Raw genomic sequence first — 22,365 nt, 5'->3', positions numbered from 1 at the left:
TCAAAGACGGAGGTGCAGTCAGATAGAGCTCTACTGTGTCTCGCTACCCAGTGATTGTGCCCACCTGTTCCCACGAAGCAGGGATAATCCACCCTGCTACATTTTGAAACACCACCTTGTTGAAACCATTGGTGGAGCAACACACAGACATATTTCATATACACGCGCACACACACACGCACACACACGCACGCACGCACACACACGCACGCACGCACGCACGCACACACACACACACACACACACACACACACACACACACACACACACACACACACACACACACACACACACACACACACACACACACACACTGTAACCACATTAGTTCTGGTTCCAGCAGTTGTTTAGATAAGGATCCAGTCGATGGGATGACAGGAAGCACAGAAAGCTTCCGTCATCCCAGAAAAAGGGATTTATTTTCTTCAGGGGAGGTCTTTAAGGTGTGATTAAAACATATCCCTGTCTCTAGTCTAAGACTTCAGTAACCCTGAACCACCCTGTTCTCAGAGAGAAACGTGTCCAGTCTAAACACTTTCCACTGCAGATCACCCAGTAACCCTCAACCACCCTGTTCTCAGAGAGAAATGTGTCCAGTCTAAACCTTCTGTTCTCAGAGAGAAAGGGCCTCCAACATGTGTCCAGTCTAAACACTTTCCACTCCAGAAGCTTTAAATAGACAGAAACTTTCCTTCCACCAAAATAATCCCAAACCCATCTGTCTCCCAGCATTCATAAAGGGCCAGTCTTTAGATAGATTTTCCATTGTCTCTGTCCTCAATCATTTTCTTTGCCCCACTTGTTACCTATAGGTTGGAGTGACCTAGTTAATGATATATTATATAAAACAACAGTAGACATAGTTAACTACATATTATATAAAACAAGAAAGAAAACATGTGTATAACTATTATAAAACCCAGCCCCAAAGCAGCTAATTTGGCTTCCCATAGCTTTTCTCAGGATACTCTTGGGTGTATGATCAATCGATCAGACCACGGTTGACTGCTTATACCTATCTGCTTGGTTACTTGTCAAATTTGTCAGCTCAAATGCCATTTTATTTTAAACTGTTGTATGACGGAGTATGACGCTAATGGCGCTAGCATTTTCCATTCACAGTTAGCATTAGCTTAAACCTTTGCTATAAACTACCAAATCTATCAAATGGACCCCACTGGTTAGAATATTTGACTAAGCTAATAACTAATAAACTAGGTTAGACCACCCAAATCTGTATTTTTATTTAACTAAAGTATGGTGCAGCATTTACATACATGAAATGGTTTGCTTTGGTATCCTACATTTTCATGGTTGTAGAATAAATTGTGTAATTTTTGTAATAAATGTGAGAGCATAACCATGCTCAATTCAAACCCAATATCAGGAAAATGTACAAAAACTTAAATTACAATATTTCGAATTTGGATTCAAACTAATTTTGAACACTTTTTTCATGTTTACGATTATGTACATGTACCCTAAATGAGTGGTTCTCAACTGGTCTAGCCTCGGGACCCAACATTTCCCTTAGTCATTAAGTCGCGACCCACATTTTTTAACCACTATGATTTATTTCAATTATTTTTGTTTGCAGTAATACGCAATCTTTCATGCACTGTTAAACACATGAAATAAACACAAAAAAGTGCAACAAAAGTGCAACTAGGGCTACAAACCCAATGAAATAAAATAATAATAAATAATATATGCTTCTTAGCAGATTTCTTAGCTTAACATAACAGACCTAAGTTTGGGGGAACTAATGGGATAACTGGGGTTGCAACAAAAGTGCAACTAGGGCTAAAAACATAATGAAATAAAATAATAATAATAAATAATATATCCTTCTTAGCAGACTTCTTAGCTTAACATCCCAGGGAACTAATGGGATAACTGGGGATGTTGTTTGCTCCAGACAAGAGTCTCAAAGTCTGGGGTGATGGTAGACAAAGCAACTCTGAGGTCATGCTCAATGTCCAATCTGTTCCTCTGCTTTGTCTTCAGCTGGACCAGAGCTGAGAAGCCACTTTCACAAAGATGGGTAGTAAAAAATAAAAAATAAATAAATCAATTTTTCTTTTTTTTTTCACACACATCCGCGACCCACTCAAAATGGCCCCGCGACCCACTCTTGGGTCGCGACCCACCAGTTGAGAAACACTGCCCTAAATTACATAGTTAGAAGGCTATTGTGGATTTGGGTTTCCAGTGGCTTTAATGTTTAGTGTACGACAACAGCTTTTAATAAGCCATCTACTATAAGTCATAATAAGTCATCTACATGTGTAGTCCCTGTGTAACACTCTGATTATCATTAACCCTTTCACTACCACACTACCAAATGGTTAACCCTTTCACTTCGACAATACAGAATATTAGCCCTTTCACTGCCACACAACAAAGGGTTAACCCTTTCACTACCACACTTACAGAAGGTTAACCTTTCACTACCACACTTACAGAAGGTTAACCTTTCACTACCACACTACAGACGGTGTAGTGTGGTAGTGAAAGGGTTATAACCGTCTTTAGTGTGGTAGTGAAAGGTTACAAAAAAGGGGGTAGGGACCGCACTCAAGGAAAATCATTTATTTTATTTTAATACGCACAATTTTAATACACACAAAACGTTTTCGACCGTCCGGCCTTCATCAGTGTGAAAGGTTAACCATCTGTAGTGTGGTAGTGAAAGGGTTAAAGAGTAACTATACCCAGGGTGTAGATTTGGCTTCCCTGGTGGTTGATATTTTCACCATTCTGCACACTCTGTTATGTTAATCTGTTATGTCAGAAATCAGAATACCTCTTTTCCCCCTAGACAGACTGTGATAGGCCTTCCAAAGAGGCACTCTGACATCACAGCGGTGGGGCAGAGTATGCAGCAAGGTGACCAGTTCCAACCACTAGACAAGCCAAATTACATCAAAATGATCCTGGGTGTAGTTACTCTTTAATGATATATCAGAGTCTTACACAGGGACAGGACTATATATGTATCCCCATCACGCTAACATGGCATTCTGATGTGATATTATTAACAGACACCATTTAAGTTTGATTTCCTAGGTATGATTCAAAATAGCATGATATAGTACGAAAAGTAGAATTTGGACAGTTTAGACGGTAAATTGTATGACTAACTGTGTTGAATGCTTTCTTGAGTTCTAAAAAGACTGTTCCTACTATATTCCCTCTGTCTATATAGTTGTTCATATGCACCAGTAGGTAACAGCTAAACCAGTGTGGCACGGCACCACCTCTTCTAGAGCCTTGGATAATACTGGGAGAATGGAAATACAGTATAGTGTGAAGCCAGATTTAACACTGACCTATAATTTGTGAATGGGAGTGATAAGGGCTATTTTACATTCATCCGGGAACTTGATGGACAGATTCATTAGATGAATAAAAAGTTCTACTAGTGCTGGCAAGTGATACTTATTTAAAACAGCATCTAAACTGAAAACATCTTCTGTTTCTGAAGCATTAAGAAATGGCCAGTTTAAGTAAAATATTAACAATATCAGTCTGTGTGCAGTTCAAAGAGACAGGAATACTCTGGCAGAATAGATGCAGTCGCAGCGGTCAGGGTCAGGGTTAGGGTTACACCAGGGTCCTCAGATGGTGTGTTTGGAGAACATTCCTCCTACTGGCTGCCAACAACCACTAATGGAGCCTCATATAGATGGAGACCTGGACACAGATAAGAGAGTCAAGGCCTCAAATATGGAGCAGATTTACTGTACTGACGGGTAAAAAAAACATTTTCAAGTTCAAGTTTCAAGTTTCTTTAATCGTTGTCATAGTAAAATACAGAATACTTTTCCATGAAATGCTTTTTTTCTGTACTGTATGAGTTCCTGAGAGTGTGCTATAGATAAAATAGATAAAAAGTATAAAATAGGAAAAAGTCAAGAGTACATAAACAAAAAGTGTTCAGTCAATCAATATACCGGTACATATACAATATACAATACAGAGTAAAAAACAGTGAGGTACAATGCAGCAATGGGATCAGGTACAACTTAGGGTAAGGTGCAATGAGGTATGAATTATAGTGCAAATCTCTTTGTTAATAAATATAAAATGTGTTAAAGTGTTTAAAGTGAGTAGAGTGGGTGTTATGGTGAGTGTTTATTTAAAGTGAGTGTGTGCGTGCAGCGTGTGGATGTGTGTGCTGTGAGTGTAGATGATGGGTTGTTAAATAGTGTCATTGTCGTTGAGCATCCTGATGGCCTGAGGATAGAAGCTCCTTCTGAGTCTCTCTGTATTGGCCATGAGACTCCGGTATCGCTTGCCTGACTGCAGTAGTTCAAAGAGGCAGTTGTTTGGGTGACTAGAGTCTTTGATTATTCTCTTAGCCTTGCTCCTGCAACGCTTGTTGTAAATGTCCTGGAGAGTGGGAAGTCCACCTCCAATTGTGCGTTCGGCTGAACGAGCCACTCTCTGTAGTCTGCTACGGTCTTGTGCGGTGCTATTCCCAAACCAGGAGGTGATGTTACCAGTCAGGATGCTCTCTATTGTGCATGAGTAGAAGTTCTTGAGTATCTTCTGACTCACTTTGAACTTCCTTAGGCGCCCAAGGAAGTAGAGGCGTTGCCATGCCTTTTTCACTTCACTGTCAATGTGTGTGGTCCATGTCAAGTCCTCGGATATGTGGACTCCGACTCTCCGAGGTACTTAAAGTTGTTCACTCTCTCAACCGGTGCCCCGTCGATGATGAGGGGGCTGTAGTCCCTGGCCCCCGTCCTCCTAAAGTCCACAATCATCTATTTAGTTTTGCTGACGTTCAGGGAGAGGCAGTTCTCCTGACACCACCGTGCCAGATCCTCTACCTCTTCCAGGTAGGCCCTCTCGTGGTTTGCAGAGATCAGGCCCACCACTACTGTGTCGTCAGCAAACTTGATGATTGTGTTGTTGTTCCGCTGTGCCACACATTTTAGTGACTGAAAAGAATATTGTGGATTTACTAAATATGAAGCACATTCATTGACTGGTTAAAACATTGTGGATGTATAAGCATGATCATATACAACTCTCCAACTCAATATATATATATATATATATATATATATATATATATATATATATATATATATATATATATATATATATATATATATATATATATATTGAGTTGGAGAGTATATATATATATATATATATATATATATATATATATATATATATATATATATATATATATATATATATATAATAGTTATACTGTGTATATGAATATAATGTATTCACTAAATAAAAAAATACATTCAACATTCATTCTAAGATAGTGGTTTGTGACACTAAAAACTGAAGGATGCAGAGGGATAATGGGTCTCATTCCCGAACGGATTTACGACCAAAAATGTCCTCTTAGGCAGATTTCTGCCCATTTAAGACATATTAGGGCTGGTAGCGCGATTCCCCAAATTTTCCTGAGATCAGATTTGAGCGTGGCTGAGAGCAGATTTAAGAGTGCTGAGGAGCACACTTATGATTGATTGACTAATTGAAATTTGTATTAACTTGACAGACTGTGTTCTCATAGTGATTCCTTCATGTTAACCCTACAGGCCTCCTTGGAATTAATTACTTAATCATAATAAAAATAAATATGACAATATTTGTACGATAAGAAATTACGCATTTGATGTCAGAAAAATAAATAATATGGATTCATCTGATCACAGGGCAGCTGGATTAACCATATCTGAACCAGCTATTTTGGACAAATGTATAATTACTTTAATTACTCAGATATTCAAACACAATTATGCAATTATTGTGAAATGATTGAAAATTATAATTATTTAATGCCTTCTGTGGTATTTGTATTTCTTATTTGTTACACATCTGTTTTAATGATTAATTATATACATTTGAAAGAATGCAGGTCAACATGCAATATATCCCATTGATTGGTATACAATGGGACAGACCTTTGTTTGATATAGCTATAAACCTGCATTCCTTCGAATATATCATTAATCAATTAAACGTATATTGAAATACACTATATAGCCTATACACCAACACTGAAATGACAGTGGATAAATAAATAAATAAGAACTAAAGCTAATCGCATGGAAATAGACTGCATTCATATTCCATAACAAGTCTTGTGTGCGCCAGTATGGCCTACGTGTCTAATGAACAGTATAGGCTTAATATATTCTAGTTACTTGTTTCATTAGGATTTAGTAGATACTATATATATGCTCTGCCTCTGCCCTATGTACAGTATAAGTACATACTGTACCTATAATGTACGTATGGCAGAGCATATAGTATCTACTAAATCCCCACCTGTCTGAAGAAGTCCACCATCATCCCTGTACCCAAAAAATCTACACCCGCTTGCCTCAACGACTACCGCCCTGTAGCTCTCACCTCCATAGCCATGAAGTGCTTTGAGAAGCTAGCTAGTCCCCATCAACCTGAACCCCCTGCAATATGCATACCGCCCTAACAGGTCCACGGAGGACGCCATAGCCCATGTGCTGCACACAGCAGCATCACACCTGGACAAGAGGCAGGAGAACTATGTGAGAATGCTGTTCATCGACTACAGCTCAGCATTCAATACCATAGTCCCCTCCAAACTCATAGCCAAGCTCAGGGACCTGGGCTTGAACTATGACCTCTGCCAGTGGGTCTTGGACTTCCTGACGGGCAGACCCCAGTTGGTAAGAGCAGGCAACTGCACCTCCTCATCCATCACGCTCAACATAGGGGCCCCCCAGGGCTGTGTTCTGAGCCCCCTCCTCTACTCCCTGTACACACATGACTGCGTGGCACAGCGGAACAACAATACAATCATCAAATTGGCTGATGACACAGTAGTGGTGGGCCTGATCTCTGCCAACGACGAGAGGGCCTACCTGGAAGAGGTAGAGAATCTGTCACAGTGGTGTCAGGAGAACTGCCTCTCCCTGAACGTCAGCAAAACAAAAGAGATGATTGTGGACTTCAGGAGGTCGGGGGTCAAGGACTACAGCCCCCTCAGCATCGACGGGGCACCGGTTGAGAGAGTGAACAGTTTCAAGTGCCTCAGAGCCCACATATCCGAGGACTTGACATGGACCACACACATTGACAGTGTTGTGAAGAAGGCACGACAACGCCTCTACTTCCTCAGGCGCCTAAGGAAGTTCCAAGTCAGTCAGAAGATCCTTAAGAACTTCTACTCATGTACAATAGAGAGCATCCTGACTGGCAACATCACCTCCTGGTTTGGGAATAGCAGACTACAAGACCGTAGCAGACTAAAATGGTTCTCTCCTATTTGTATACCTTTGTCATCACAAGTATTCTGCCAAGGAACTTATGGACACGACAATAGTAGTAGTTATAAGGTGTTTGAGCTTGTAGCGTTAGTTAGCTCATAGCTATCGTCACTGATGCACCGAGTGCAGCTAAAGGGGCTACTATCGTATCAACATGCCGGGGCGCATAGCTTGCTAGCCGGCAGGATGTGTGTGCAGCAGTGCTTTGCCTCACAGGTCTGAGAAGAGGACCTACACATTTTACTCGTTCCCAAAACTCTTTTACATGCACGACAGTAGCCATAATGCTAACGTTAGCGGGGTAACGTTAGCCACAGCTATATAGCCAGCTTGATACTATGACCCGGGGATAAGGCGACAGCCCACAGACCAGTAGCACTGCTGTACTGAACAACAGGCTGCCTAGTGGTAAATGTAGTTCTTTTTTTACGACATTAAAAACATTATAACTACCTTGTTTCAACCAGTTGTAGCTGGTCCATCAAAGTTTCCCGATGATTAAACCCATTTGCGTCTTGTAAGGCGTCCATTTGGATCAAGGAAATAGCTTTCTGCACTCGTCAAAACTCCTTGTAGTGCAATCAGAAGTAGGGGAAAGTTGCCTCGAGTGACGTCATGGCCCTGATAGCTCTGATAATCTTTTTTGATTCGCGCATGCATGTTATTCGTGCGTGGACCTTTTTACCCCTTTCGGAGTGGCATTTCCGGCGTCAAATGGAAAAAAAATTATAATTAAATTAGATACCAAGGATGTAAACTACCCATAATTGAAGAGTAGGGTTTAACCTGCAAGTTGGGCTTTAAGACATATTACCAGCACGTTGGGGACTCAGAGTGAACTTGTCATTGATTCTGTCTCAGTCGGTTCCAAGATAAGTCTTCCAAGAGAACTCTTTGGAAATGTTTGGGGAATGAGACCCAATGTTTTTTTATTTCCACTTTCAGGCTATTTACTGTAACTTGATTTCGTCATTCGATTTTAAATATTAATTATTTCACAAGAAACATGCATACCAAAATACAAAGCTACTTTTCAGAATGTCTCCGATGTACTATATAAATGATACATTCAACAACCATGATTACTACCACCATATAATACAACTTGACACTAGTTACCATGATGTCAGTAGTTACCATGATGTCATTAGGGGAGAGTGGGGTGAGTAGTTCCACTTTTTACTTAAAGTGCCTTTAAAGCAAGGGGATTACAGTAATGCCCCCAACTAAAATATTTACATATAGTTTAGGATGTTGTGCATCCCTGGGGACAATCACTTTGGATCTTAAATAAACTGTTTCAGAAATATAGTATAAAAAGTTTTGTGGCACAACTTTCCCCCGGTGTGGGGTAAGTTGTGACATTAGAGAGAATACACTGGGGTAAATTGTGCCATTGATAATTTTATGTAAAACAGATAATTTTAATCTCAAAAGCGGTAAAAGCATCCTGCAGATCTTCATCTCCTTTCCAACCTGACGTATAGTCTTCCCCTGTTGCACCTCTTTCACTGCTATTTCCAACTTCTCAAGAGGAGTTGAAACCCTGTCTGTCTTCCATTTGTATATCTGCGTGGCATGATGGATTTTGGTCTAAAATTAAGAATATCACATAGTTTTAGTGATCAAATGCAAGAATGCAATGTACAATAACAATAAAATACAATAAAGTAATATATATAGTTAATAAAATAAGTTGCGGCAACTTAACAAAGAGAATATCTGGCACAACTTAACCCAGACCCTTTGGCACAAATCACCCCAAGCCTACCATTTTGAAAAAAATGCATCCCCCAGCTGTTTTGAGCTAGCATCATGCTAACTGTATAGACTCATGGTGTAGCTTACTAAAGCACTAAAACATGTGTGAACTGTTTTCAAAGTTGTCTATAATTGTTCAAACACAGCAATCAAAAAACCTTGATCATACAAATTTTACTTTGGAGGGCAAAAAACAGTTTTTTGAACTTAAATGTGCTTACCTCTCAAGCCAGGTGTCTCCCTTCTCTGCAGGTTGAGTGAAATGGATGCCTCTTCAAAAATATGTTGTCACATGACCAACTTCTTCTATGGTTTTCTAGATAACAGGGGTGGAACTACATGCCCCTTGGCACTTCTCACCCCACTCTCCCCTACTGTACAGCACATGTCCTTCCATGATCCAACTTAGTCAACCCAGAGTAGAATTCCAATGACGTCAGTACTACATCAGGACTACTTTCACCAGTTACTATTACTCACAGTTCTGTTTCATGCTAGCTTCCGCTCAGCGTCATATTGCATATATCTCGCTTCAGCGTATATACACTGAATAATTTCAAAATGTACCTTTACATACCAACATCCGTCTGACCACACCCCCATCTGGTCATACAGCTGGACTGTGGGAGGCACCGGCTGTTGTGAGAAACTGGGTTGCTTCCGGGTTGGGTGAGTACTGTTTTGCTTGCGAGCGCCAGTGTTAATTTTGGCAGCTATTTTCATTTTAGTTTTAGTCTTAGTCATGTGTCAAGTGCTCCTTTTTCGTTTTCATCATATTTAGTCATCTTCATTTATTTTTCGTTTAGTCAGTTTTAGGCCCCGTTTAGACGGAAACGCTAGCAGGTGAATCCGCAAAAATATTTTTGCGGATGTGCCTTTCGTTTATACGGAAACGCCGTTTTTACGGGGTGAAACCGCAAAAAAGTGAGACTACCTTCCAGGGTGGAATTCCTAGAAACGCAAAAGCTTTGCGATCTCGTCTAAACTATCAAAACGTATAAATCTGTTAAAACGATGACGAAATGGTTGTCACGGCTCTGGTCGCGCGTACTGCTTACGTCACAGGTAGCAGGTATGCGCCAGTAGCCGAGACGTAAACAAAGCAAGTATGTCTGACTTATATCAACGGAGATCACCTGAAGGCTACATTGGCAGTACTTTTAACCCTTTCACTGCCACACGACAGAAGGTTAACCCTTACTATCACACAACCGGCTGTCGTGTGGCAGTGAAACGGTTAAATACACAAGAATCTGTCCCGCGGCGTGAGACTCCGTGAGTGGACCCACTGTCTGTGAGTGACTTTGCTTTGGTGCAATCACATTCCCCATCCACAGTCTGCGAATCAGAGGCAGAGTAGGGCGGGTCTTCACAGCACGTCATGTGACATATGCGCCAATCGTGTGACAGCGGGTCTCCGTCGTTACAGCGTCGTCTGCACGGAGAATTCCACTCCAAAACGCTCGTCTAAACGTAAAATTTAAAGTGAAACCGCAAGATGACTTTTGCGGTTTCTGTTCACAAAACGCTCGTCTAAACGGGGCCTTAGTCAACTAAATGTCTGAGCATTTTAGTCTTAGTCAGTTTTTGTCTCAATTTTGTCTTTTTGTTTTAGTCTAGATTTAGTTGACGAAAACGGATGACATTTTTGTCTATTTTTAGTTAATGTACTAAAAAAAAATATATTATATAAATGATAAAACTTTTTTTTTCTTCTTTTTTTACAGCTACTGTTTTATATATACTGTTTTTTAGTAATAACTAGAAAGTAATCGTATTTATTCAACAACAGGTGGTTGTATTAGTATTAGTATCATTAAATGACAACTATGCTCAATTATGCTTCACCCACGGAAAGGTTGTTGGCACATTGGTTCCACACGGACGTTACACGTTGTTGCGCACTTCCTATCCAGTCGGCTCCGGTGGTTCAGTTAGCTCCTAGCAGAGGCACTGTTGTGATTTTTAATGCAAAATAAATATTCAACATTCTCCTTTGAGACTCCGCCTCAGACTCTTATCATTTGGCACTAAAAGCTAAACATTGTCACCGGTATGGCTGTCTGCATTATGTCATTAATTGTGTGCAGTTAGCCACATTAGCGTGAGCTAGCTTAGCCACTAGCTAACGTGATCTAGATGGACATACAAACAATGTAACGTTACTGGTGACAAAGTTATTTACCTTGGAATACTCCTTTGCCAACTTGCTGTACTTTGCTTGCAGGTCTGCAGCTGGATTATGAATAGTCCCAATTTTAGCCAAGGTAACGTTAAGCTAAAACTAGCTTTTCAAATAGCTCCAGCTAATGCTAATAACACAGAGCTCCCGTCAGCCGTCACACTGTTCTGTCGGGATGATGGCATTAAGAAAAGTTATAATTAGTTTGTCTCGTCTTGTTTTAGTCAACAATATCAACATACATGAAGAGAAATTTCGTCCTGGTTTTTATAAATTACATTTTTGTGTCGTCAGTTGTGGTCAACGATATTTAATAAACTATTTAGTCTCGTTAGCGTCACATGGTATTCAATAACGTGACGTCACGTCTCGTTGTCGTCATGAAAAAAACCTTCGTTGACGAACATCTTTCGTCATCAATTTAGTCAACAAAATTAACACTGGCGAGCGCTAGTTGTCTGTTAAACGCGATGGGGGTTAGCTGACAATTTTACGAAAGCCGACCCCGGACTGGGGTCCTCTGTTCGGCTTCTTAAGCGGCGGACGGAGGATCTTGGTCTGACGCCCATTATGGTCAACCTAGTGGGCCGCGACCGAGACCTGGTTAAAACCCGGGATTCTCTGGACGAGCGGATGCTTCTCTGTCCTGTGCAGGCCCCATCTTTCACATGAATGTGGAAGTACACCCTAACGAGGAAATGTGGGCATGGATCTTCGTTATCGGAAGATCCATGCTCAAGTCGGCTGCAGCCCGGATGGGATTTGTGCCGGCTCCGCTGTATGTCTGGTAAATCACAGTTGAAAACTGTGTTGACATTTCTTTTTCTCTTCCCTCTTAGGATGGGGAGGGACTCAGGCGGCGGCCTGTCTGAAGTGTGGCTTATTATGTCGTTGTGTACAGTTCAGGTGATAGCTGCTTAGCTGGCGTGCTAGTTTGTGGCCTACTGTGTTAGCTAGTCAGCTGTTAGCTGCGGCGCTAGCTCGTTGTGTTCACTAGGCTAGTAAACATTAGCTTGTTGCTATCAGTCGGACGGCTGTTAGCTTAATGCTACACTGTTGAAACGTTACTGTGACTATAACATGCCTTAAACACTCTGACTACGACGTCATCTTTGACAGAGGATGTTAGTCGACCCTACACCTGGGTGCCAGTGCCAGCGAGGACTTCGTCAACATGGAGAACGGCGGCTGGGTGGCGTAGCGGACATACCCTCGTCACCAACGCAGGAGATGCTGGGTTCAACTCAGTGTCCCGTTAACCAGTGTTGCAGTTCTCTCGGCCTGCGCTCAGGGTGAAGGTAGGAGTCCTGACCGGACTTTAAACACTTCTTCTTTTCTTCCCTTCTAAATGTTTTGTAATAACGATGTTTCCAAAACATGTGTTGCTGCAATACATTGAGGATACAACGCGTGTTGTGTGTGAATTGTCTTGTCACTGGTATAGCTTCTATCTCCATAGTGAATCGGCGTTGTTTTTTACATGTGTAAAAATGAACTGGTTGGTTGTGATGAGAACATGTGTGTTCATGTAACGTTGTAACGTGGGTGAACTCACAACTAAGAGGGTTAGTAATAACCTGTGAAGCTATGCTTAGTGACATGTGATTGAGGAATGAATCTTTTTCTCAGCCTGTGATGACAATGAACAGCATGTTCACATATTAACAGGGGTGCCTGTTCACCTTGGTCGTATCAAGGGTAAGATAGGAGGGGTGACCCCCCGGTTTCCCTGGGGCTTCCCCCCCCTCCTCTCAGACATGTTGTTTACAATATATTGTGTCACTGTGTTTGTGGGGATACGATGTAACCCTCAGCTTAAGTTGCTGGGGTTGTGCTTTCGCTTGAGAAACAATTTTTTCCTAAAGAAAAGGTTGTTTGGTCACTTATCATGTGTACTTAGCAAGGTCTGTGGCAGGGCTGGACTGGGGAAATAATTCATACCGGGAGATATAGCGCGAAATATAGCCCCAGTCAGGCCACTTTTTAAGCGGGGGGTCCCCCACCAGGACATTTTTTGTTACAAAGACTTAATTTCCTGCATTCTGGTGAATTTTAGTGCATGTGAATCACAAACTAATGAGCCAACAATTGCTTAGTACAATGTACTGTTATGGACCTCAAATAAAACTGTTGTGGCACTAGCAATGCTACTCTCTCCACCTTCAAAAAGAAAAAAGCAAGAGCACAACATATTTTTCTATTTACTATTATAATACAGTTAACCACTCTCTCCTGTAAGGGCCTTTCTTTTTCTTTGTTTTATCCCTCTCTCCTCCACCCTTTCTCTTTCTTCCACTGTCCATCTTGACATCAACGTTAATTGACTTTCGCTCTACTGTATCTCTCCCGAGTCCCTCACTACCTGGCTCATTGCCTGGCTGTTATTCTGCATCTGAGTGCCGTCTGCCATTCCATTCGCCGCCTCCGCTGTCAATCAGTTGTATCGCCTGGTCCCGCCTCCACCAATCACATGCGGCAGCAGGGCTCCATTGTGTGTGTGATCCGCGTGAGAGAGAGAGTCAGATAGTTCTCCAACTCTGTCGCAGACAGTGAAATCCTGGTTGTTCCCCACCCATCTAGGTTATCTAACTATCGTGCCGCGCCGCCGCCACAACTAGAAACAATGGCCTGGCAAAAAGAAGAAGAAGCACATGTGTAAGTCTGGACCGGGGCTCTTAAAGGGGCCCTCTCTGTTCTGTGTTTTTTCCTTGGTAAAACTCAGATAGCAGGTTAGCACATGAGCTATGTGAAGCTGTTAATGCTTCATGTAGCAGGCTATGACTGGGTCATGGCTCTACTTTGTCATTACATCGTATCAGGGGTGAGGGGTCGTAAAGGGGTGAACTGGTAAACCTTTCCTTCCCTTTTCTGATTGGTCAGGGGTTAAAACCACCTGTCTTTCAGGGTTCCTGTCATGTTGCTGTTCGGCACGTTACAGGGTCAGGGGGGGGGGAGTTTCCTGGTCCCACGCCCTGAAAGATTGGGCGTGTGCACCGTGGAAATTCCCCCGCCATAGAGTACGTCACTGAGCGCGTCTCTATTGGTAAGACTTCCGTGGGTTGTTCAGGTCCATGTTATGGATCTGTTTCAGGGAGTTGTCAGAGCTCCTCCTCACGAAGCTCCTCCTCAGGGAGAAGTGCCTTCTGTGAGTTCGGACTCTCCTTCCCAGTGAGGGAGCCTCCTCAGAGTTTCAGAGCCTCCTCCTCAGATTGTCAAGGTGAGTAGAACTTCAAAAAGGAGTTCTGCTCTATTGTATGTGTATTCGATTCAATTCGATTATTGAGTGTGTATTGGTTCAGTGCCTCCTCCTCGGAGAGCCCTAACCCAAGTGTTACATAGCTCAATGTTGCAATATTTCTTTTCAATCTATACAGCTCGCGTGGGAAGTCTCTCTGGGGATTCCCGTCTCCTCCCTGTGGCGAGGGTGGTGGGATGTAAAAATGAAAATAATTTGTACCCTCAGCCGCGTCACGTGGGATTCATGTCAGTCTGTGTTTCTTTCTTTTTTTAAATAAAAAGAGGAAAGAACATGAAGCACAACGGCTCCTTGTCGTTCTCCCAGGCGACTTGGAGGAACAATGTCTGGTGTCTTGTTAGACTATCCATTGATGTGTTTGGGTCTCGACGCATACATAAGTGCTGGCTCTGGGTGTTTCTGATGGGAATCACACATGAGGCTGGTGCGCCTTGGTTGCTCGTTATTAACGAATTCTCGTTCATATCTGGGGGATGTTAACAGAATAGATCAAAACATAGGTAGAGGGGTCTCACGCCCTTGGGGTGGGCCACTGAGCGCGGTACGAATGGGACCGTCTGGGTGGCGCCCTCTTTTCATGTTTTAGATCGACACGCGTACCTACCCCCTCTCTTGGAGTGGGGATGTCGGCGTAGTTAGGGCACGGGACTGGTTCTGGTCACGCTGGTCCAGGTCAGTTAACCCGTTGTCCGCCGGGGACGCAGATCTGCTGTTCTGGTACCCTGAGGGACTTGTGCTTTTTTCGGGGGAAAAAATGCAGGGTCGGCCCGGGTGTCACAGGGTTGGGCGTTATGGAGACCCTTTGTTAGGTACACGTTGTACCTGGCACTATCATGAAGGGGCTGGTTATCTTTTCTTTTCGCTCCTCTCTCACGCATGGCGAAGAGGGGGCTGTTGGGGTGGTCTTTTGGACCTCCTCTGGTAACCCTGTGTGCTTCCCGAGCCGCCGGGCCCGGTCCGAAGTTATGTTTCGTCGACCCGTAGGCCTGGAATAACCCCTTTTTGAAAACTGAAACACTTGTACTGCGGTATAGCCAGTGTATACCCGCAGGTGTGTTTTTGAGTTTTTTCTTGAGGGGTTATAGGAACAACCACCGCATGTGGTACCAAGAGGGTGGTTGATTCCCTGGTGTGTTGGCGCAGAGTCAACTCCCGGGTTACCCGGTTGAGTGTGCCCCTGCACGTTCATGACGTCTGCCAATCGTGTCAGCCTTCTCTGCCTCGACCCCTCTGGGTGATGGTTTTTGGTGGAGGCTTTGTCATGGTGCGCAACAATGCCAGTATACGCCCCTTCCGCCGGGGTGCTGTTTTCAGTTGACCCCTTTGGCGCCTGTCTCGCCCGCAGTGCTCCAGGCTCAGGTCTAAAGCCTGCTGCCTGGTTTAAGGGATTGACCCCTCTGGGGTCGTCTCCCCGGTGCGCTGCCTGCTTCCGTTATGGTTAGCCTTTTGAGTGCTTCAAGTTACGGCCATGCTGACTGCCTGTGTTGCAGGGTCAGTGTGCCAGGCGGCGTACTAGTGGGGGGGATGGCCCGCTCTTGGAGGGGCCCTGTCCGAATACGCTGGCGATATGGGGGGCGGTGTCACTAAGTGACCGCCTGGTGAGGTCTTGATGCCTGGCGTCATTGACCTCTCCAGGCCCCCTTTTTCCAGGGGATCCAGTCCCTTCAGTGGGTCTGGGTCTTCCTTCGCGCTCCGCTGCTACGGCCTTGCCACGGGGTTTGAGTTTGCTCTTGACCCCGTGATTTTGGGGGCAGTAACGAGGGTTGTTCCTTCCGTTCGTTCCCTGGTGGCATGCGGGTTGTGCGTGTGCGTAGTCGTGGGGTCAAGCCACGGTCTGCTCACCCTGTGTGTTGAGTTGCTCGAGTTTCTCTTCGCATGGTCGGATCCGTCTCCCTCCCGTCCTCCAATAGGGAGGGTATCCCTCCATTAGGGAGGGTCGGGGGGCTCGGTCCTCTCCGGTCTGATGGTCGTGGGGGGCCTCAGTGGGGTACATTTTTGTCGAGCTTCTAGCTCCCGCTCAGCTCCTGTTATGCAATATGACGCTGAGCGGAAGCTAGCATGAAACAGAACGTAAGGTTATGTATATAACCAAGTTCTGTGAATGCTAGTGACGCTCAGCGTCTAGGCGCCACTGCGGCCCTTGATTTTTCATTGTGGTGAAATTTTTTGGGAAGGAGATGAGTGTGTGGCTCCACCCCTGCTTATATAGGCAGCAGATGGGGGTGTGGTCAGATGGATGTTGGTATGTAAAGGTACATTTTGAAATTATTCAGTGTATATACGCTGAAGCGAGATATATGCAATATGACGCTGAGCGTCACTAGCATGAAACAGAACTTGGTTATATACATAACCTTACGTTAAGTCTACAGTGAATATTATAACCATTACATCATGGTATACAGATTATTGATCAATTCTACGTACTTCTATAACCACTAGTTGTGCCAACTAGAACACAGCCAAGTCTGGAGATAATAGATTATTGATCAATCCTACGTACTTCTATAACCACTCGTGCCAACTAGAACACAGCCAAGTCTGGAGATAATAGATTATTGATAAGTCCTACGTACTTCTATAACCACTCGTGCCAACTAGAACACAGCCAAGTCTGGAGATAATAGATTATTGATATGTCCTACATACTTCTCTAACCACTTGTGCCAACTAGAACACAGCCAAGTCTGGAGATAATAGATTATTGATAAATCCTACATACTTCTATAATTGTGCCAACTAGAACACAGCCAAGTCTGGAGATAATAGATTATTGATATGTCCTACGTACTTCTATAACCACTTGTGCCAACTAGAACACAGCCAAGTCTGGAGATAATAGATTATTGATATGTCCTACGTACTTCTATAACCACTTGTGCCAACTAGAACACAGCCAAGTCTGACATCATCACAACTGTGTTCTGTGGATCTTTCATTGTTACAGATGCGTTGTTAAGGGTTTGCGTTTGGGTTAGGGATACTGAGCAGCTGTTTCCATTACCCACCACATTCTTTAGTCTCACGTTTAAAGATTTAACCCATTGTTTATTCGTTTTAAAGTATAGAATCAGATACAAAAGGAAGTATCACTCTGTAGTCACAAACCAATGCAAAGTCAATGGGGTCAAGCTCCTGTCTGTACAAGCTAACTGAGGCTCACTGAAATGTACTACACAGTGCACACAAAGTAGATTTAGGAGCTCGACCCCATTGATTTCGCATTAGGTTGTGGCAAACTAGCCTGAGTTTGTATGAGGAACAGCATGGATTATGCTGAGATAGGACTCTAATTATCATCATCATTGGCAAGTAAGAAATAGGGTCTCCAAAATTCGGAATTATCCCTTTAAATTAAACATCTATAGAAGTCTATATTAGCAACTATTACATCTTAAACATCTTCAGAAGTCTTACATATTAATAAACATTTAGCAGATTCTGGATATGATGATGGTTGTGTGTGCACCATGGACCATGCTTCTCAGTTCACCTTTAATTCCTTCTCTCCTAATGATATACTTGAAACACTGCAAGCCATTGATACCAGGATTTCAACTGGAGAGGATGAATTCTCTGAATTATCACTGAAAAATTACTGTAACGCATATATTAGATTAGATTAGATTATATTAGGTTAGATTAGGTTATAATTGTCATTATACAGCACAAGTACAGTACAACTAAAAGAGGTTTGGCATCCAACCAGAGTGCACCTAAACAGTAAAGTACAATATTAATATACAATGTATAGGTGATTAAACTGGGTATACAATATATAAATTAGTACTACTAAGTAATAGTGCTAATCAGATGTTGTACACACTATGGTAGTATAGTAAGTCATACTGACCAGCAGCATAACTAGTAAGAGTGGGTAGGGGATTGTTAGATTATGGTGTTTACAGCCTCCTCGTGATCGTTAATCACCTTCCGTGAAGTATCCGCGGTGTGTCTTTTAGTTGTTGATGATGAGACAATCATGCGTTGGAAGTCGTTGATGATGAGACAATCATGCGTTGGAAGTCGTTGATGATGAGACAATCATGCGTTGGAAGTCGATCCTCCCCATACTGGCTGTAATCACTGTTTCACCCCGTTAATGCACCCAGATGGAAGAATGTACTGGAAACGTGGTCTCTTTATCATTACAGGACGTTTATTTCCATAAACATAGCATCTCGTACAAAATGAGTCTTTGGTGATATAAGAAACTAGATTAATAGATTCTATCTCTGTCTGTTACCCGAAGCCTGTTCTGTTAGCCTAAGCTATCTCTGTCTACCACTTCGTGGGATTTCCTTCAGGATGTACAGTACAGATATAGATATAGTATCTACAGATATGTAAAAATTAGACAGATGTGGATAAATAGATATACGGTAAGAATACATATATTATATACGGTAAATACAGCATTATTGTACATGCTATCATACAGAGTTATATGTGTTATATGCAGGTGTATAAGTAAGTATATAGAAGGATTACATGTAGGCCTATTCAGACAGATATGGATATATAGGCTGTAAATATAAATATAAAATGTACATATACGTGTCCTAATATATATAATATAAATATATAATATATATATATGCCCTCTTTGTTGATTTATCAAAAGCCTTTGATACAGTTGATCACTACTTACTTCTAAAGAAACTTTCTAACATTGGGTTGGATGATAATGCCTGTGTCTGGTTTCAGGATTATCTATCGTGTGTGAAGTTAGGTCAAGACCAATCTGAATTCTTGGCCATGACTAAAGGTGTGCCACAAGGTTCAGTTTTGGGTCCTGTCCTTTTTACAATTTATATGAATGATATTGTTTCTTCTTTGTAGGGATGTCATGCCCATTTGTATGCTGATGACACAATTGTGTACTGTATTGCTGACTCTGTACAGTTGGCCATTGAGAAATTGCAACTTTCCTTTTATGTTCTACAGGATGCCCTTAAATTGGTTCTTAATGCTAGTAAGACAAAGTTTATGTTGTTTTCAAGAGCCAGAAATATTAACTTTGATGATGATTGGACATTTACCGAGGCCAGTTTAGAATTGCGGCCTCCCGTAAGTGCTTTTTTAGAGCTGTTTTGGAGGTGGGTAGGGATTCACATTATTTTACGGGCGTTCCACATTGTTGTGGCCTAATTGCGAAACATGTTTAGTCCCTTGTTTGAGCCGAATCTGGGTTGGACATGATTTGTGGAACTCCCTCTGGTGTTGTGGTTGTGGTATTCACTGACCTTTGGGAAGTATTTCGACATGTACATGGGTATCTTAGTGGTGTAGTGTATCTTGACACCTTCTTTTTCTGAGGTGTCCTTGACAATGCTGCGTTCCTTCCTCAGTCACTGTTTGTGATATTGAATCTTTCCTTCTCACCGGGCAGATTTCCTAATGTTTGGAAATCGGTCCATGTGATTCCTTTACATAAAGATGGTGCCCCTTTTTAGCACCCAGGTGTCCATAGTGAGCAATGTTATTTGCATCCAGGGTGGAATAGCCAATGTGGTTATTTACACCCGGGTGTATATATAGCATGACAGAGACAAGAACCCAGTGTCCGTACACCGGAGCCAACAATGCTATTTGCACCCGGGCACACATACAGTATGAGCCACAGCTTGCTGGACTTATACATACAGTATATACGCACATATATTGCACATGTACAGTATATACACACAGACCTATTTTATTTGATCTATTATTCTTATTTTTATCTTTTATTTTTTACTTACTTTTTTTGATGAATATACCCATTTTGCAAAAATGAAAACATCAACTCAACTAAATTAAATCAACATAAATAAATCCATTTTGTGTATCTATCAGTCAAACTACATATTTAGGTTCATATAATAGCATATACTAACAGCTATTACATATTAATTAAATTTCTATATAAGTCTATACTAACAGCTAATACCTATTAAAGTAAATGTCTATAGAAGTCTATACTAACAGTTATTACTAAAGTAAATGTCTATCGAAGTCTATACTGACTGCTATTACATATTAGATTAAACATCTTTATAAGTCTATACTAACAGCTATTATCTATTAAAGTAAATGTCTATAATATAGGTCTATACTCACAGCTATTACATATTAAAGTACACATGTATAGAAGGCTATACTAACATTAGTCTACACTTTAGGCCCCTGCTTACTTATTAACGTTATTTCAAAATGATCAACCAAGGAAATGAACTGGAAACATCAACCAATCAGATCATCGTCCACAGCTTGCAGAGTCTGAATGAACATTTACTACAGCAACACACAGAACTCTCTATTCATCTCTCTCTGGCTATCTCTCTCTCTCTCTCTCTCTCTCTGGCTGTCTCTCTCTCGTCTTTCCAGTAGAGAGAACATTTCCTTTTAAGGAAGGGAGACAATGTCCATATATGGTCGTTCTTCCTGCTGTGGTTTCATTTGTCTGCTGGCTGCTCCCTGGCATTCCTTCACTTTCTCCAAACGACCAGCCAGCCCCCCCTGCTCCTTCCCAGAAAAATACACAAACCAAAGTCTCGCCACCTTCCTGCTGCTCTGCTGTAGATATTTGATAGAGTCAAATAAGATGAAAACAAGGTCTTCCTAGCGCTAACCCTAGTACTTATTACAGTAGAGAGTATTAATAACAGTATACTGATTACAGAATATAGTACTGATTACACTACAGTATTGATTACAGTACTTATTACAGTATAGAATAGGGATAACAGTACTAATCATAGTACTAATTACAGTATAGTATACATAGTCCACTGACAAAACCAATGTTATCATGTGTTAGATGAAGGTGTTCACAACAGTAAAATGCATCCGAGCAGCAGTGATCACTCATTAGGGTTACGGTAATTAGTCATTACACAAACGTTAACAGCTCCAGCACCACCACAAAACACTACGTACACACTATAAAACAGCAGACACAGTGTATGGCTCCGCTGCAGTGGGCGGCCCTATACTGTATGCTATAAGGGTTAGGGTTAGTGTACACTGTATACTATAAGGGTTAGTGTTATGGTTAGTCAAATGAGGACCATGCAGATTACCACATTACAATTAAAATGATAAGTTTTACATTTTGAATAAAAAACAAAGCTTTTGTAATATTGACAAGGATACAAGGACAAGGACGGTGTGGAGACCAAATATTTGTTCATTCCAACTTATTTCTTAAGAAATACTGTTTTATTAATCAAACACAGAGTGCCAATGTTTTCAGTCATGTAGGTTACTATGCTACAATTTAAGAGTGAGTTGTTGACTTTAAAGTGCTATTTTACCGGTCATGTCCACTTCCATTCATTGTGCTACGCTAGGCTAAGATGCAGCCAGATAGCTTTCTACTGAACACACAGAGAGGAAACTGGTATATCTTCTTGTCTCTCTCTGGAGAAGACGATAAGCTAATTTCTCCAAATGTTGGTGTTCTTTTAAGACACAAAAAAAACACGTGGGCCCCGAATCATTCTTGTGTTGTTACAAAATTGATGCCTCACGTTCTTTCATATTTTTTTATACAGAAATATTTGGTAGCTTTTTTTGCTGATTCACTGCTGCCTCTGCATCTGAAAATAAATTTTTAATAAAAACCACAGAAACACATGAAAATCTAATTTATTTTAACCTTCATTTTCCCAATGATATAGGTTACTTTTGACAAGTTTGGTTATAGCTTGATTCCTCAGACAAAATGCTTAAGGTAAAAGGTGCCTTTAGATTGTGAGATTCTAGATATTAACATCATTTAGAGTGGGATTCTAGATATTAACATAATTTAGAGTGGGATTCTAGATATTAACATAATTTAGAGTGGGATTCTAGATATTAACATAATTTAGACTGAGATTCTAGATATTAAC

Source organism: Notolepis coatsorum (assembly GCF_963971535.1).
Source record: "Notolepis coatsorum genome assembly, chromosome: 5".
NCBI classification, from domain to species: domain Eukaryota; kingdom Metazoa; phylum Chordata; class Actinopteri; order Aulopiformes; family Paralepididae; genus Notolepis; species Notolepis coatsorum.
The sequence above is the reverse complement of the archived record's forward strand: the minus strand, read 5'-3'. Positions refer to the sequence as shown.